The sequence below is a fragment of the Orcinus orca genome, chromosome 2 (assembly GCF_937001465.1).
Source record: "Orcinus orca chromosome 2, mOrcOrc1.1, whole genome shotgun sequence".
NCBI lineage: Eukaryota > Metazoa > Chordata > Mammalia > Artiodactyla > Delphinidae > Orcinus > Orcinus orca.
In genome coordinates this window covers 151,401,984-151,419,636 of record NC_064560.1, presented here as the reverse complement: position 1 = coordinate 151,419,636, position 17,653 = coordinate 151,401,984, and the positions used below count along the sequence as shown (strand labels likewise).

The following is a 17,653-nucleotide window of genomic DNA, read 5'->3' as shown; positions in this document are numbered from 1 at the left end:
GCGGCTGTCTGCAAGCCAAGGAGAGAGATCTCAGAAGAAACCAACCCTGCTGGCACCTTGATCTTGGACTTCTAGCCTCCATTACTGTGAGAAAATAAATTTCTATTGTTTTAGCCACCCCGTCTCTGCTACTTTGTTATGGCAGCCCTAGCAAACTAACATAATAATCTTATATTTTAAAATATGAGATGTATTTCATTAGTATTTTAAGGAATGTTTGATTTGCCAAAAAGGTTTGAGTTATAGTGTGAATTAGATTTCTCATAAATATATTCAAGAAGAAGATATTCATGTAACATATTAAAAGTCTTAACATAAAAAGCAAAGAATTTGTTCAAATTCACTGACTCTTTTCAGGAAGAACTTTTTTTTAAATTAATTAATTTATTTATTTATGGCTGTGTTGGGCCTTCGTTTCTGTGCGAGGGCTTTCTCTAGTTGCGGCGAGCGGGGTCCACTCTTCATCGCGGTGCGCGGGCCTCTCACTATCGCGGCCTCTCCTGTTGCGGAGCACAGGCTCCAGATGCGCAGGCTCAGTAATTGTGGCTCACGGGGCTAGTTGCTCCGCAGCATGTGGGACCTTCCCAGGCCAGGGCTCGAACCCGTGTCCCCTGCATTGGCAGGCAGATTCTCAACCACTGCGCCACCAGGGAAGCCCAGAAGAACATTTTTAAAACTAGAATTTGATAAATGTGGCAGATTGGTCATTGATTTCCAGCAAATCTGGCTGCTTCCCTGCCTGTATGATCCAACTGTCCTCTGTGCACAGGGGCTGGCAGTGCGGGACCTGGGGGTCTAGAGTGGAAATTCTTGTTGCACTGTGAGCGCACGCCAGACACTGTGCTGGATGCCTCCCCAAATGTGATTCCCTGAATTCTCACACCAGGATGAGGAGATGGACAGGTATCCCATGGTACATACAAGAATGTCAGAACTTAAAGCAGGTAAATAACTCCCCCTGGTCACAGAGCTAATCATTAGGGAGAACATTCCCTAAATTCTGATAGATCTAGGTACAAGTCCCAGCTCTGCTGCGTCCCACCTGTGTGACCTAAGGCAAGTGGCTTAACTTCTTCATGCCTCAGTTTCTTCATTTGTAAAGTGGGATCAATACTGCTATCCACCATGTGGGTTGTTGGATGGAGTAAATGAAATCATATATGTGCTTGACACAGAGCCTGGCACATATGATGTTCTCAATTGTTAGCTACTACTGTGAGTTTAGGAAATATGATAAATATAACACCAGACATTATATAGTATTATATAGTTTACAAAGTGCTTTCAGTTTTTCAGATGAGGAAATCAAGGCTGAGAGAAGTTGAGGGACTCAGTTGGGAGCCCCCCCAAATCTTTTGTTCTCTTTAGGCCTTCAGCTGATTGGTGAAGCCCACCCATATTAGGGAGGGGAATCTTTTTTTCTGAAAGGCCACCAATTTAAATGTTAATCTCATCCAAAAACACCCTCACAGAAACATCCAGAATAATGTTTGAACAAATATCTGGGCACCGTGGCCCAGCCAAGTTGACACATAAAATTAACCCTCACAATGTCTTTGCCCAGAAAAAGCAAGGATTTTTCTGAGAGAGCTTATGCATGGCGCTTACCCTATGTAAGTACTCGCCAAATGCCCTGAATAAGGTTGAGTCTTTGAGCCTGACTCTCCCATCCTTTCTCCTTCAGAAGAAAAATGCTGTAGTGAAACAATTTACTTAGTTTCATTTTCAGACTATTCACTTGTTGTATCAGGCTAGTAGGGTTGTAGGTGAACATTTTTTTTTCTTTTGTCATTTCTTTTGATATGGCTGTAAATGTTTTAATTATATATTAACTATAAGCTTGTATTGCAACTTAATGAACCAGGGGGAAAATGTGTTTATAATCCCTTATTTAATTATGGTACTTGATTAAGGTTTGCTTAAGCATTGCTCATTTAAAAAAAATAATTTTATTGCAGTAGAACTGATGACTTCAAAAATAGATTTTTAAAATAGTCTATATGTAGAGATGGTATAAAATGAAAAGCTAAATACTTCATAAACTGAAGTATCACCATCTTGAATATCAAGGAAAGGACACACCTTGGAGACTGGTCTGAAGTGCAGGGCAAAAATCAGGCTCTTGGGACTTCCCTAGTTGTGCAGTGGTTAAGAATCCACCTGCCATTGCAGGGGCACAGGTTCGATCCCACATGCCATGGAGCAACTAAGCCCATATGCCACAACTACTGAGCCCGCGCGCTACAACTACTGAAGCCTGCACACTGTAGAGCCCATGCACCACAACTAGTGAGCCCACACACTGCAACTACCGAAGCCTGCGTGCCTGGAGTCCATGCTCCGCAGCAAGAGAAGCCACCGCAATGAGAAGCCTGCACGCTGTAACGAAGAGTAGCCCCCGCTCACCTCAACTAGAGAAAGCCCGCGTGCAGCAATGAAGACCCAACGTGGCCAAAAAAAAAAAAAAAAAAAATCAGCCTCTTAAGCGTTAAATCTATAAAACAGAAACCGTAAGGCAACAGCTTTGTGGCAGTGTTAAAATTAGGTAAGCTTGCTAAGGTCAGTAAGTAGAAATTCTCATCTATTAATGCAAATTATAATACTGTAGGAATACTCAGCTGGCCAGATACCTGAAGCATGTCGAAGGAAGGACTCTAATAAAAACTAAACACCTTATGTTTATATGGCACTCTTAAGATTTTCAAACATCTTTCATTTACATTAATCTGATTTGATCGTTGCAAACTACCCCATACTGCAGGAAGGCCAGATATCATTCTTCCCCTTGAGACTCACAGAGGTTCTAGGTTATATGGCTGCAAAGTGGCAGGAAAGAGACCAGACCAGATGGGCTTTCTTCTGCATCATAATCAGTCCAGCTTCTTTGTTGGGTGCCTGGGATGCACAGCCAGGGTACAGGGGTGGGTGGAGGAGAACAGTGGACAAAACACAAATCATGGCCATTCTTTCTAACTGGCCCACCTCAAAGAAAACTAGAGTCAGTTCAAAATGGCATTGCCTATTTTGATTTTGAGACTTGGCATCATATAAATGTGCAGGCCTGCCCAGAACTGGTAAAGGCAGAAGAAAAAAAGAGAAGGAATGAACACTTCAACACAATTTACAGGCTACTGCCTTTCTCACCAGCAAAAAAAGTCTCCCAAGTCTGGAGGAATGGAAGTGGAGGAGGGTGAGGGAAGGAGCGCCACTGGTGACAGGTTTTATCCCAAGAGAAGGGAATCACACCCTTGGAGCTGTGAAAAATGAATCATGTCTTTTCTATCAAGACTTCACACAGATTTTCTGGGAAACTTGTCATTGAGGATACAATAGAGACAACTGTCCTTTTTGGTAGTGTAGCATTTTCTGGAGGGAACTGTGTAAATCATTCTGGGGATTAAACAGCAAATTAAAATGAAGATTAAAGGTGTGTCCTGTGGCTTTTGTGGGCTGTGTTCACCTTTTCTGGAGGTCAGTACATCCATCTAATTGAAAGAGAAAATGTCACATTTAGTTGCAAGAGTGTAAAGGGGTGACGTTTCTCGTCCCACCTTTCATGCTAGGATCAAGGTCTTCTCTTCAAAAGAGCAGTAAAGAGCATCTATGCAGCACCTTTCGGTTTACAAGGCACTTCCATGGGCATCGTTATACTTAAGCGTCACTAAAGCAGATTTATGGGGCCTGTCTTCTAGGTGAGATAGCTTAAGGCCACAGCTGAGGGCACACATTAGTGGGCTTCTAGCTCAAAGCCTACACTCCACTTCATCACAAGGTGGATCCACTCAGTCTGTAGACAGGGGCAGAGTGATTGATGTGCTTTCTTGTTGGCACCACGTTAAGAAGATGAACAACCATCTCAATTTGCCTGAGACTGAAGCGTTTTCCAGGACATGGGACAGTCCTGGGCAAATTGGGACAACTGGTCACCTTACATATTATGTCTCCAGAAGTCCTCATAGGAGATTCTTCAAGAGTCACAATGAGTGCTAAGATGTTTTAGGAGGACACAGCTATATATGCATGGGATTGGCATATCATTTCCTCCTACTCAATATTTGCAAGCATTTTAAAATTTAACATTTTGCTGTTCTCCGAAGATCGTCATTTTGACCACTTTTTCTCCCTCATTTTTTCTTCCTTGTTGTCTCAGATCCCAAGGGGTGTATGGGGAGGAGGGATGGAAACAGGGAAAAAGTAAGTAAAGAAAGACATTGGCTCCCATTTTTAAAATGTGGTTTTGGTTACAGTTTGTTGAGGACTAATTTGTAATAGTAATTCTCAAACTTGAATATGTTGGTAGACAGCCTCTAAGACGGTCCCCAGTGATTCCTGCATCTTGGTGTGGATGATCTTGTGTAATTCTCTTCCCTTGAGTTTACTGTGGATTTGGATTTGTCTTGCGGAGTCTGTGTGTGTGTGTGTCTGTCTGTCTGTCTGTCTCTCTCTCTCTCTCTCACCCCTAGCTCTGGGAAAAGCCAGCAGCCCATGTGGTGAAGAACTGAGGTTTCCAGCTAATAGCCAGAAAGGACCTGAGCTTGGCAGCAGATTCTCCAGCACCAGTGCAGTCTAGAGATGTTTGCAGCCTGAACCAACACCTTGATTTCAGCATCACGAGAGACGCTTAGCCAGAATCACAAAGCTAAATCAATCCCAAATTCCTGACCCATATGAACTGTGAGATAATCAATGTTGGTTGTTTTCAGCCTCTGTGTTTTAGGGAGATTTGTGTGGAAGTGATAAACTAGTACAAATGTGCATCAGAATCACCTAGATAACAACTCGATAAAATGTATATTTCTGGGTCTTACCCCTGGAAATTTTATTCAGTAGATGTGGCCTGAAGTTTCTGCTTTTTCATCAGGAATCCCAGGAGACTCAGAACTGAACAAATACCTGCTTGAGAGCACATAGCAAGAAAAAACACTCCCTGTGAAGACTGTAAAGGGGTATGGTTGCCAGATAAAATACAGGGCACCCAGTTCTATTTGAATTTCAGATAAATAACAAAAAAATGTTTTAGTATAAGCATGCCCCTTGCAGTACTGGGGACATATGTATGCAAAAACATATTTGTTATCTGAAATTCAAATTTAGCTGGGTGTTCTGTATTTCTCTTTGCTAAAAAACCATCCAAAAGGAAAGCCCCACCCAGGGAATGGCCCAACTGGAAATAAAGTAGTGCCTTCCTTTCGCAGATGGCAGGATTTTAGTCCCTGAGGGGCTGACGAAGGGACCGCAGGTGCCTGGTTGGGCCCTGCCCCTCTCCAACCCCCAGGGCAGGCCACAGACTTTGGGCTCTTAACTCTTTTCTTTGGAGGATTTGGGGGGGGGAGTGGGGGGAGGAGGGGGAAACGGGCAGGGTGGGGAGCTGCTCAGGAAGTCCTCCCACAGGGCCCCGCCCACCTCTGACAGGTTGTGTCCGGCCCCTTGCTGCCCCAGCTGTGGGGTAAGGAGGCCCAGTGCCCCCAGCTCCCTGGAGAGGCTAGACCCGCTGTTGTGGATGCTCCTGTCTGGTGGGTACCACACTCGGCACTGGGAACTTGCTCCTTTGGGTGCTGATGGCATCAAGCTTTTCCAGAGCAGTGAATGAATGCAGTCTTCCCCCACACCCCTCCAAGAACTCAGACGAATGCAGCTGCTCGTAATAATGTGTGCGTTTCTCATTCTGAGTATGTCTGAGTCTCTGATGAGTTCTATTTATTGTAGCTCTCAGCCCTGTAAAGAGGAGGATGGTTCCAAAGACATTTCTTAACGACTGAGGTTTTAAGAACTCTGGTTTCACTTCTGTGTATGCTTTCTTGTCACAGGGAACCATCTTAATTTTGATGTGTTTATTTTCCACTATGAAATATTTTCAAAGAGATCAAGAATGAATGAGAATATGTATGTGAGGGAGAGAGAGGGAGCTTAGCTGGGTAGACCGAAATGCTTAAGGCAGGGATGGAAGATAAAGGCTCAGAAAACGTACAGCTGCAGTAGAATCAGAGACTTAAATTATGTGCTTTGAAACCAGACACCGAAAGTGAGGTCACATCACTCTGAGCTCTGGTTCAGCCTTGCCCAGCGGCCTGACACAAGCTGAAAACCCACAGGAGGAGAAGTCAGCGGAATCTCTCTCCTGAGTGAAACTGGAGGGGGCTGAGTTTTTGAGAGGAAGGGAGGCGGTTTGGAATCAAATGTACAGCATCTCTGTCCGCCGTAGAGGCTCTCAAGGGCCCTAGGAGATCTCCTTTTGTGCTGCTTCGTAAAACCAGCACGGCCTACACAAAACAGGCTCGAAAAGTAGAAATCCAAGGGTGATGGTGCCGTTTCACACTTTGTACCTCAGGAAGAGCCCCACAGGAATTGCCCAGTCCTAGGACTACCACCTCAAGTGTGGCTAACTTGGAAGGCTTGAGAATGCAATGAATCTAGACATATAGAATGGTCTAGAGCTGGAAGGGGCCTCAGTCATCCAGCTCAGGTTCCTCTTTTACAGAGAAGAATCTAGGCTCCCACTTTGGCCTTCACCGTGGCCTCTCTGGGTTTCTGAAAACTTAATAGCTACCTCAGAAGTTTATTGTGAGCTGTCGTGTAATGATGTATATAAAGCACTTGGCACTTAGCACTCAATACATGGGAGCTTTCATTATTATTTCACCGTGTTTGTGTATTTAGGTGTGTGGTGGCAATTTGGGGGTCAGAGGGGAGTATTTTAGTATAGTTTAAAAAAAAAGAGCCCAGATTCCTAAGGCAGAGTTCATATCTACGTAGGGTCTTTGGACTGGAAAGAACCACTACACTATTTAATTCAATCTCTTTGTTTTAGAGATGATGAAACTCAGGTCCAGACAGGTGAGGGCTTGCTCAGGATCCCACCTCCTTTTCTGGATCCCCCAGTCCTGCCACCAAGGTAGGGAAACTTCCACACACTCAGCCTAGAAACTCCATTGAGATGGTATCTCTTTTCTGCAGCAGCAAATGGGAATTTCTAACACATCGACTCAAGTGCTCTGTTGGACTCTTTCAGACACCACCACTGCTATCACCACCACCACCAAGGCGGGCACCTAAACATTTTGTAAATGAATGAAAGCGCTACAGTCCCGACTCCTGAGAGAAGAACTAATAATTATGTACAAAGGCAAGTCTGGGTTTGAAATTAATGACTGTGGGATTCTAAGATGATTTTGAGATAAAGTGAATAATTTACATTAATTTGCATTGCAGTAGACAACACTGCTTAGGAATAACTGCTCTGTTGAATTTAGGAGACAAAGATCAAGTCTGTTATTTTAGTTCATGGCCTCGGGGAGCTTGGATAGGGGACCGGGCAGCGAGGAGTTTGAAGGTTTTAATGCTTACTGTGCAGAAATATGATTTTTTCTGAAATAGATTAGCTTTTAAGGATGTAGTAACATTGGTTAAGTACTTGGTATGTATTTTGCCTGTGTTTACTTTTTTAATCATCATGAAAACCTTAGGCAATAGGTGCTAGAATTATGCCCATTTTATAGATTAGAAAACTAAGACCAGAGAGTAACTTATTCAAGGTCAAGTAGCTAATAAATGGCATCACCAGTTCCAAACCTTGGAATCTGGCTGCAGAGCCTTGCTCTTACCCACTATATTCTACTGCCTTGAGAGAGTTAAAGTACCAAACCCAAGACACCAGGAACTATTTTGACATTCCTTATGAGCATATAGTTTTCATCACATTACTATTCCAAGGTTAAATGTATGGAGCTGAATCCTGTGGTCCCTAATGCTCTCATCCAGCTGCCTCCACCATACTGTTGGTCTGGAAATTCCCTGGAAACATAGGTGGGGATTTTTTTTATATATAATCTCCAGTATTCACCCCTTACTTTACACTGCTGGATGAAAATCAGAACCCAGCTCTGCTTTTCATTTCCACAAATGGCTTAAGAGACCAGTACCAGGCTCAGTAGTATAGATTTTTCAAAAGGACACTTTACATGAACCCATCCCCAAGAACCCACCAATACCAGCTTAAAAGGAGCAGGATATTTCAGTGAGGAGGCTAATGAAGAGATGCGATGAGACCCAATCTATTCCATTTTTTCCCTGGGGGTATAAGGAGACACCTAGATCTTAATCTCCTTTCTCGTCATTTTGATTCAGAGATGATGGCACTAGGGCTTCTTAGAACAAGGTAAGTTACATGATAAGTCTTCAGAAATCTATAATAAACTCAATAGAAGTAAATGCATGGAGAAAGAGGCACTTACCAGTAATTTAATTTGAATAAGTGAATGCTTTGATATCCTTTTTACGCACAAGGAGGCATACTACATACTACACCTGCTATACGCTCTATACCCACTCCTCTGCACCTTTTACACTTAACGTGTCTCGTAGCACATTCCTTATTCAATATTATCACTTAAAAATTTACCTCATTCTTTCTCATGACGTCATAAAATTTCATTTTTGGATGTATCAGAATTTATTTAACCATCATCTATTAAAGAACATTGTAATTGCATCTAATTCTATGCTCTTACAAATAATGCTGAAAGAAATGTTTATACACACGGGTGTATTTTTGTTTTGGCTTGGTTTTGTTGTCATTATTATCCATGGGGCTGGGGTTGGGGGGGAATCCTAGGAGTGGAACTGTTAGGTCAAAGGATATTTGTATTTAAATTTTAATCACTGTTTCCAAATTATCCTACAAAAAGTTTGTACCAACTTGCTCTCAGTGAGAAGGAATTTGAAAGGCTGGGTCTAGCACCCTTGTTACTTGACTAGACTTTCATATAAAATACAGCTTTGCTGTGTGGTATGACAGGTAAGTCAGATGATGGTGAATAGTAATAGGAAATGGAATGGGCTCATTTATCAAAATATTTTTAATTGCTTAGTGGTCAGCAGGGTGGACCCCGGCAGTGACACTCTCATGCAAAGAAGAAGGATCAGGTGTGGTTTTCGTGTCTGGTAACTGGCAAGTGGTCACTAGTGCAGGATATTTACCATATTTCACTGGGACCTCCTAACACCATACTCTTCTGTCTACACCCAGGTTGGTAAAGGGAATATATATGATGCAAGCTTGTACACGTTCCTGATTACATCAGATAAGCACATAGAACTCATCTCTATAAAATCCATTCCTCTCTGAAATGTACATCTTTTTTTTTAACCATTTTTTAAATTGAAGTATAGTTAATTTACAATGTTTGTTAGTTTCAGGTGTACAGCAAAGTGATTCAGTGTATATATATATATATATATATATATATATATATACACACACATACACACACACACACACACACACACACACACACACACACACATATATATTCTTTTCCAGATCCTTTTCCATTATAGGTTATTACAAGATATTGAATACAGTTTCCTGTGCTATATAGTAGATCCTTATTGTTTATCTATTTTATATATAGTATTGTTTATATGTTAATCACAAACTTCTAATTATCTCCCCCCTTTCCCTTTGATAACCATGTTTGTGTTCTATGTCTGTGAGTCTATTTCTATTTCATAAATAAGTTCATTTGTATCATTTTTTTTAGATTCCACATATAAATGATATCATATGTTTGTCTTTCTCTGTCTGACTTACTTCACTTAGTATGATACTCTCTAGGTCCATCCATGTTGCTGCAAATGGCATTATTTCATTCCTTTTTACGGCTGAGTAATATTCCATTGTATATTTATATATCACACCTTCTTTATACGTTCATCTGTTGATGGATATTTAGGTTGCTTCCATGTCTTGGCTAGTGTAAATAGTGCTGCTGTGAACATTGGGGTACATGTATCTTTTCAAATTAGAGTTTTTCTCTGGATATATGCCCAGGAGTGGGATTGCTGGATCATACGGCAACTCCATTTTCAGTTTTTTAAGGAATCTCCATACTGTTCCGTGTAAGTTCCATCCTCATCCTTCATTACTAAGAATGGTAACAAGTCACCTGCATTACTAACCTAGTCTGCACCTCTCAGGGTACCAGCAGGTGGTGCCTAGCCTAATCAAAACTCATATTTAGATGCTAGAAAATAAGTTTCCTGTTGCACCAGGCCCAGAGCATTCTATTACAAGATATGCTGAGTGTCTACCCCACATCCACTCCTGGGCCAGGCACTGTGGGAGACATGAAAGAAATAGAAAGCGTTGGACCCAGGCAGATTGTTGCAGAAAAGAGTAGTTGCAGAGAATAGCTGGGAAGCTGTTTCTGCTATTCAGGAAGGAGATGGTAAAGGCCTGGACTAGGCAGCGCTGGCAAAAGCAGGAGAGAAGCAGCAGTTAGGGCGTCACCAAAGAAAGCATAAATCAGGCTGAGCATCACTGCAGAGTGCAAAGAGCACGGGCTGGGTCTGATCTCTACCTCACAGCTGCGTGGCCCCAAATCGTTCTGAACCTCAGTTTTTCACCTGTGAAATTAGAACAGTAACACCGTCCCCACCTCACTGGATTATTGAGAAGAACCATGAGTTAGCATCCAGCCCCTGGTCTATCTCATCGTGGTGAGTGCTCAAAAATGTTTGTTCCCTTCCTTGTCTACCCACCTCTTGTCTTGTGGTAGGAGATTGACCATAGTGGAGAGAGGGGAGGAGAGGGCCGAGCAGTGACGTCTGCTTTCCAGTTGGTGCCATTAAGCAGATGGAAAAAGTTAGAAAGGGGAACTATTCAGAAGGGGAAGATAGATTGATTTTTTAATTGCAGAGTTCAACGTGATGGTGGGATAGTCATGCTGATGGCTGGAAACCCAAGGGCTGAGAGCTGGCAACGGAGGACAGGAAGGCAGGAGGCCTGAGCTGGGAGAGGCCGGGGTCGTTCAGGCCGCATGTGACTCTGAATTCCTAGAAGAGGCTGCAGCAGCCGTGGCTAAGGTGAGCAAGCAAACCTGAGACTGCTGGGCTCAGGAATGAAGGCCCTAAGGATGAAGCTGACACATCCCTGACCAGACCACGTGGAACCCATGGAAAATTAGACCTGAAGTTAACAGCACCCACGCCAGTCTCCTGGGTGCTTGGTTAGAGATTTTCATCCATTTTTGAGTTGACAAGAGCAGGGAGACTGGTGTCAGAACCCACTGCTTCTGCTTCACTGTACATCAGAGTGTGTCTGTGGGTCCCCTGGATGGTTAAGTTCATGGAAATAGGTGTATTTTATTCGACTATGTATATCAAACAGGTTTCCTGCTGAGCTAGAGCCAAAAACAGACAAAAAAATCATTCTATTCACATTTACTGAGTTCCTCCCAGAGGCCAAGGGCCTGACAGGCACAAGGCTCTCTGTGTTTGTAGAACTGGCATTGAAGGAGGTCATGGGAAACTGAGAGAGAGAAAGAAGTGACCAGACCATCTGCCAGGAGCTTCTGGTGATAAGCTGGCTGGCACGAGGCTGAATCTTTTTTTTTTTTTTTTTTAACTTTTTGGCCATACCGCGGGGCACGTGGGATCTTAGTTCCTGGACAGGGACCGAACCTGCGCCCCCTACAGTGGAAGGGCAGAGTCTTAACTGCTGGACCGCCAGCGAAGTCCCAAGGCTGGATCTTGATTACACCACTGGTCTCAGGTAAGAAATCCCCAGCCCCCCACTTTGCTGAAGACCATCGGGCTAAGTCACGACTCCTGACAGCAGCTGATGCCAACAGAAGGGGCAGCGTAGTTAGAGTTGGGGGACCACCCCTTCCTAGCTCTGGGAGCTCGGCAAGTCCCTGAGCCTCAGTTTCTCCTTTATACAGTAGCACAGAGAGATCTCGGCTCTGCGACAAGGCCTTGGTGAGCTCGCAGGAAAGCAACTGTCTGATGGAGAACTCTGTGCAGACAGTCAGTAGTGCTGAACTCCAGGCCCACCACGTTTACCCTGAGGGAAACAGAGGTTCCTCAGGTAATCTCTCTGCTCAGAATCAGCCTTAGGGAAGGCTGCTGTGAGAAAGCGGAATTTGTTTCCCATTTGTAGTGGGTTGAATTGCAGCCCCCCCAAAGACACATTCAAATCCCAACCTAGCCACCCCACACACACACCTGTGAGTGCGACCTTATTTGGAAACAATCTTTGCAGATGTGACTAGGTGAAGGATTTTGAGAGAAGATCATCCTGGACTTAGGACGGCCCCTAAATGCAGTAATGGTCCTTATAAGAGAAAGGAGAGGGAAAACTCGAGACCCAGAGGGGAAGGTCATGTGAAGACAGAGGCAGAGGTTGGAGCAATTTGTCTACAAACCAAGGAACCCAAGGGCTGCCCGCAGTGATGAGAAGCCAGGAGAGAAGCATGGAACAGATTCTCTCTCAAGCCTTCCAGGAGGAACCAACCCTGCCGATACCTTGATTTCAGACTCCTGTCCTCCAGAGCAGTGAAAGAATAGATGTCTGTTGTTGTAAGTCATGAAGTTTATTAATTTGTTACAGCAGCCCTAGGAAATTAATACAGCATTCAAGTGGAGAGGCCTTGGCCGGGGAGGTTGCCACGTGCTGGGTGACCTCGGCCGTCCAGCCTGGTCTGTCTGTCCCTGAGGGCCATGTTCTCCCTCAGCTGCTGACACTCCCTTTGGCAGCTTTTGGTTCACAGTAGCTGAGTAGCATCATCATATTTCGATAATGCTGTTCCCCTGCTCAGAAGCTACACTGAGTTCCAGTTGATTCCAAATCTCATTGAAAAGCATTCTCACATGGCTTGAAGTTTTGGTCTTGGGGGAAAAACCCGGACAGTCTCATTGCCTGGGACCATCAAATGTATCTGACTTGGTAATAACATAGCGATTGTGTGACAGTTGACAAAGCAAACCATGGCGCCTGAGGATCTGTCTCTAGCTTGCTGCTAAGAGCGGTGATTCTCCAGCTTTAGGGCACAGAGAATTGAGTGGAAGGCTTGTGAAAATACAGATCACTGGCCCCCTTCCCTTCACTCCCCGCTTCCCTTCACTCCCCCCTCCCCACAAGTTTCTGATTCAGTAGGTCCGGTGTGGGACCAGAGAGCTCTCAGTTCTAACACACACCCAGGTGATGCTAATGATTCTGGACCTTACTACACGTGAAAACAGCAAGAGCTCAGAGCCCTGGTTCTCAAACTTTGCTGCACATTAGGATTACCTGGAGAGCTTCTAAAAACCCCATGCCTAGGCTGCAACCCATACATATTAAATCAGAATCTCTGAGAGTAGGACCCGAGCAGCAGTAATTTTGAAAGCACCTCAGGTGATTTTCATATGCAATCAAATTGAAAGCCAGTGGCTTAGAGGCACTCCCTCCCTCCCCGGGACCCTCCCTTGCAGCCAGGCCTGGTGCCTGTCTCTGGGAAGGCATGAAGGAAGGAGACAGAAACCGGGGTCCTAGGGAAGCATTACCTCCCTGTGGCCACAGCCTAAGAACTCCATCCAGGACCCAGCAAGAGATCTTAGCTGGGATCTATAGCTGGGATCCCGAAGGCCTGGGTGTAAAGCCCTATTTCTGGCACTTTACTTGCTTCATGAATTTGGTCAAGTTGCTTAACGACTCTTGGCTCTCCTTTCCTTATCTGTAAAATGGGGGTAATAAAAATACCGACCTCAAAGTGAAACTGTAAACGATTAAAGGAGAAAATATATTTGCAGTGCCTGGCCCAGGTGCTATAAATGACAGACTCTCAGCCAATGCTCGTTTCCCTCCCGCAGGCTTCCTTCTCACCTCTCACCTGAACTGGGTGGGAGAAACAGGCCAGGCCGCTCTCCTTTCGTTTCTACTTTTGCTACCAGAGGTCAGGACCTGACATCTTAGTCACGCTATTTTTAGCATTAAAGGAGGTCTTTAGGACTCCTTCTTTTTTGTTTTTTTATTTTTCCAGGATCTCTTTTAAATATACATAGCTACCCACCCCATCCCACTTTCTAAACAGTATACCTTTTTGTCCACTTTGCTTTTTTCGTTCAACTGTACGTCCTGAAGATGACTCCATAGCAGTGTTTGGAAATATTTTTTCTTCCTTTACAGAGCTGCAGAACGTTCCATCATGTGTGTGGATATATTTAGTAGTAGTTTATTCAACCAGTTTCCTATTCATGGCCACTAGGGTTGTAACTAGTCCTTTGCTGTTACAAGAGTGCAGCAGTGAACACACCTGTGCACGTTTTTCATATTTTGCCAGCATGTCTTCGGGAGAGACTCCTAGGGTACTCCCCTGCTGCGGCCCCATCCCCACGACTGTTCTGGTGCCCTCAGCCTGGGCATGGGATGCTGGAATGCTAACTCCAGCCTCCACACCTCCTTTCCATTCGATTGATTGGCCAGGCCGGTAGAAACAGCAACAGGAAGGCGGTCTCCCTTCATTTTTGTCCGCCAGTCTCATACCACAGCATCTTACTGGGGGGAACGTGATTCATAACCAGAACTCTAGCTGGAAAGGAATCTGAGAAGGGCAGTTTTCTGCTTTCTTGTCTCTACCGCACAGGACAGCTCGAAGAAGTGGGTTGGGTGCCAGTCACCACATCCAGCTCCCCACTTAACTCCTTTGTTTCACAGAAGAGGAAATTGAGGTTTGGGAGGGGTGTGTTATTAGCTGAAGATCACTAAACTGGTTCGTGGCTAACAGCCTGGCCATTTCCTCCTCACGTCCCTGCCGATGGGAGTCCTTGTGAGTTGGAGTTTCACTGAATCAAATAACTTAAAAAGGCAGAAGCCACTCCATATGCTATGAACTTGTACTTTTCTTTGTAAAACAAAACAACCGTTACCCAAGCCTCCTTTTGGAGGTATTATAATCATTTAGCAACTGTTATGGTTTGACTTGTGTCCCCCTAAATTTATATGTTGAAGTCCTAACCCCCAGTTCCTTAGAATGTGACCAACCAGTTTGGAAACCGGGTCTTTAAAGAGGTAATTAAGTTAAAATGAGGTCTTTAGGATGGGCCCTAGTCCAACACAACTAGTGTCCTTATAAAAAGAGATCTGGCCACAGACAGGCAGAGGAAGATGATGTGAAGACACAGGGAGAAGGCGGTTGTCTGCAAGGCAAGGAGAGAGGCCTCAGAGGAAACCAACCCTGCCCGCACCTTGGCCTTGGACTTCTAGCCTCCATTATAGTGAGAAAATAAATTTCTGTTGTTTAAGCCACCAGTCTCTGGTACTTTGTTACAGTAGCCCTAGCAAACTAACATGGAAACTAAGTTCTGGTAAGAAAAAAGAAACATGCTTTGGAAGGAGACTAATTTGGTGTCTCTGGTAAGTTGCTCCAGTTGCTAAGTATGTCTTGCCATATACATTTCTCCAGCTGCCTTACATCCTGATGCTTCTGCCAAGCCAGACCCTTTCTGGCATCTTTCCCTGTGAGCTGATGTCTCTTGGGAAAGTGCTGCCTGCATCTTGCACACTTCAGGAGTCTCTGGGGTGGTGAATTGGCTGCAGCTTTGATGGTGACAGAGCCACCAGCCTCCGCAGAAAGACCGCCCGAGCTCCTGAGAGCTTTCACCTCATTGGGCACTCAATGAGAACTGTCACTCACTTTTCTAACCCACCCTCTCGGGGAGTGGTGGCAATCTCACCCGAAATGTATTTTCCCCCCATTTTCATGGGAGGTAAATGTGGCATGCAAAATGTATTTTTAATGACTGAGATCTGCATTTAAGCGTATTTCCCATCTTTGCTGGGTCATTAAGCCTTTAAATCTGTCAATATTTTAATGATTTTTATAGCCCAGTGATGTATAGGTTTGTTCAAGTTTTCATTCTCTCCACACTCCCTTACCCATAAGATGCTCCAGCGAGAGCTCACCAAGGGGTAATTGAACACATGTGCTGTTCCGAATGGGTTCTTTCCTGGCAGCCCATACCCTGTGCTGGCAATGATCACAGCAGAGCACATCACACCCAGGCTCAGGTTCTAAAGACTGGGAGGATGATCCAGATGACCCTTGGAAATCCAGTCAGAAGTTGCCATGGTAGAGACCATGACACTATTTCTCACTAAGTGCAACAAGACCAGCTTCCCCTCCAGTGTTGGGACAGAATCTTGTCTCTTCAGTGGAGCCCCAGGTAAAGGATTGGCCTGCGTCTAAGGGCTGTGCTAGAGCTACACAAAGCCTGACTAGTTCTTACACAATGAGAAGGAGGCGGGAACCAAGACCCACCGGCAACAGCAGATTCATAGCCCTTCATTGAGTGGAATGGCAGGCAGAATTGCCTGCACTATACAAACAACTCTCTGTCTTTCTGTTAATTTTACATTTGCTGAACACATGGCAATTTACAGCATGGCTGGATACAATATGGCAGACAGAGAACACCAGACTGGGCTTGCGAAGTCAGTTCAGCCACAGGCATTTTGAAGAATGCTAAAGCGAAGGGACTTAGGTCGTAGACTTTTTTTTCTAATTGTTTCCATTTGGTCCAGGGCTTGGGTTAAAAAGCTGCCCAGTGGCTGCAGAGAGAGGCTCAGGCAGAAGCCCTGACACCAGGGTGATGCAGAGGGGCTCCTCAAAGGCTGCTGGGCTCCGGAGGCTCCAAGTTCGTTGTGCTTAAGGGTGAGCCTTTTGAAGAGCTCCTCGCCCAGCCCCCAACTGGGGCGGAGGTCAGTCAGGTGGCCGCCCATCTTCTTGATGAGTTTCACCGGCTCATCTAGGTTGCAGCTCTCCAGGAAGTCAGAGCTGGGAGTCTGCGTGGCAGAACCCAGGGCATGCAGATCCAAAAGGACCGGGTTCAGGTTCTTCTCCACGACCATGGTGGCTTCCATGACGTCTGGGTTTTACCCCACTCATCTTTGGAACAGCTTCTGCATATCCTGGAAGAGGGCACAGCCTCTGAGCTGGTTTGGCATCTTCAACAGATGCTCAGTGCCCCTGCGCTTGTCCTCTGCCAACTCTAGGAAGAAGTGGCCCAGACCCTCCAGAGCCACATCGTTGCTGTCGAAACAGACGCCCAGGGAGAGGTAGGTGTGGGAAGCCCACAGATATGTGTTGAACAGGTGGTTGACGGCAGCCTCCACCTTGGCGGAATAATTCTGATGAATCCCAGGGCTCATGGTTGATCAGCAATAAGGAGCTAAGCTCAAAAAATGGTGTTGGCTGGTCCGGGGAGGTGGGCAGAGGATGTCTAATTGGTTGGTTCCAAAGGTTGCCACTGGAAAAGAAGTTGGAGGGTGGCCAGGGGCTGGGAGAAGGGGCATCTACGGGTGTGTTCCACCCAAACACTGTTGAAGCAAGAGACAGATCTGTGGGACCACCGAGCACACTGCAGGCCATAGACGCTTACAGCAAATAGAAATCATTACTTTCTCGGAGGTTCCGTTTCCTCACCCATAAGATGTGGGCTTTTGGGTGGGGTAATCCCGAGGTTGAAGAGGTCTCGGGATTGACATTGGTGCGTTCAAGCTCAGGGCTCTTGGCCGACAAAGACTGGCCACCTAGGATCACCTCAATAACCCAGTGGCCTAGAAAAGCAGCAGCCCCTCCCTGCTCCGCCTGGGAATGTCCTAAGACAGAATTTATTAAAAGTAAGAACAAAGGTGAGAAATAGGTCCCGTAAGGGAATGCCGGGTTGTTCACACTGCTTGTCTCCAGTGTCTCTTCAGTTCAGCAAATCTGAATTTATAGCACCTGGTAAAGACAAAACAGGTGCTCTGTGTTGGAGAGGTAAAGACAGATAAACTGTCCCTGACATTGTGGAACTCCCAGTCTTGGTATAATTTTGAGTGGTTTATCACAAGTGA

General features: G+C 45.1%; 1 long non-coding RNA gene and 1 pseudogene across 2 annotated transcripts; one reads left to right on the top strand and one right to left on the bottom strand.

Moving 5' to 3' along the window:
• The first annotated feature begins 1,767 nt into the window (after positions 1-1,767).
• LOC117201398 (uncharacterized) lies at positions 1,768-15,064 on the top strand. Of its 2 annotated transcripts, XR_007475702.1 has the most exons (5): positions 1,768-4,946; positions 6,809-6,892; positions 7,010-10,497; positions 10,697-11,551; positions 13,946-15,064. It is a non-coding gene; the product is annotated as an uncharacterized LOC117201398 (long non-coding RNA). The 2 variants fall into 2 exon arrangements; XR_004483416.2 differs by lacking the exon at positions 1,768-4,946 and having other exon boundaries at positions 5,380-6,892.
• A 1,191-nt stretch (positions 15,065-16,255) lies between these two features.
• LOC101271355 (ferritin light chain-like) lies at positions 16,256-17,111 on the bottom strand (annotated as a pseudogene).
• Positions 17,112-17,653: the final 542 nt, after the last annotated feature.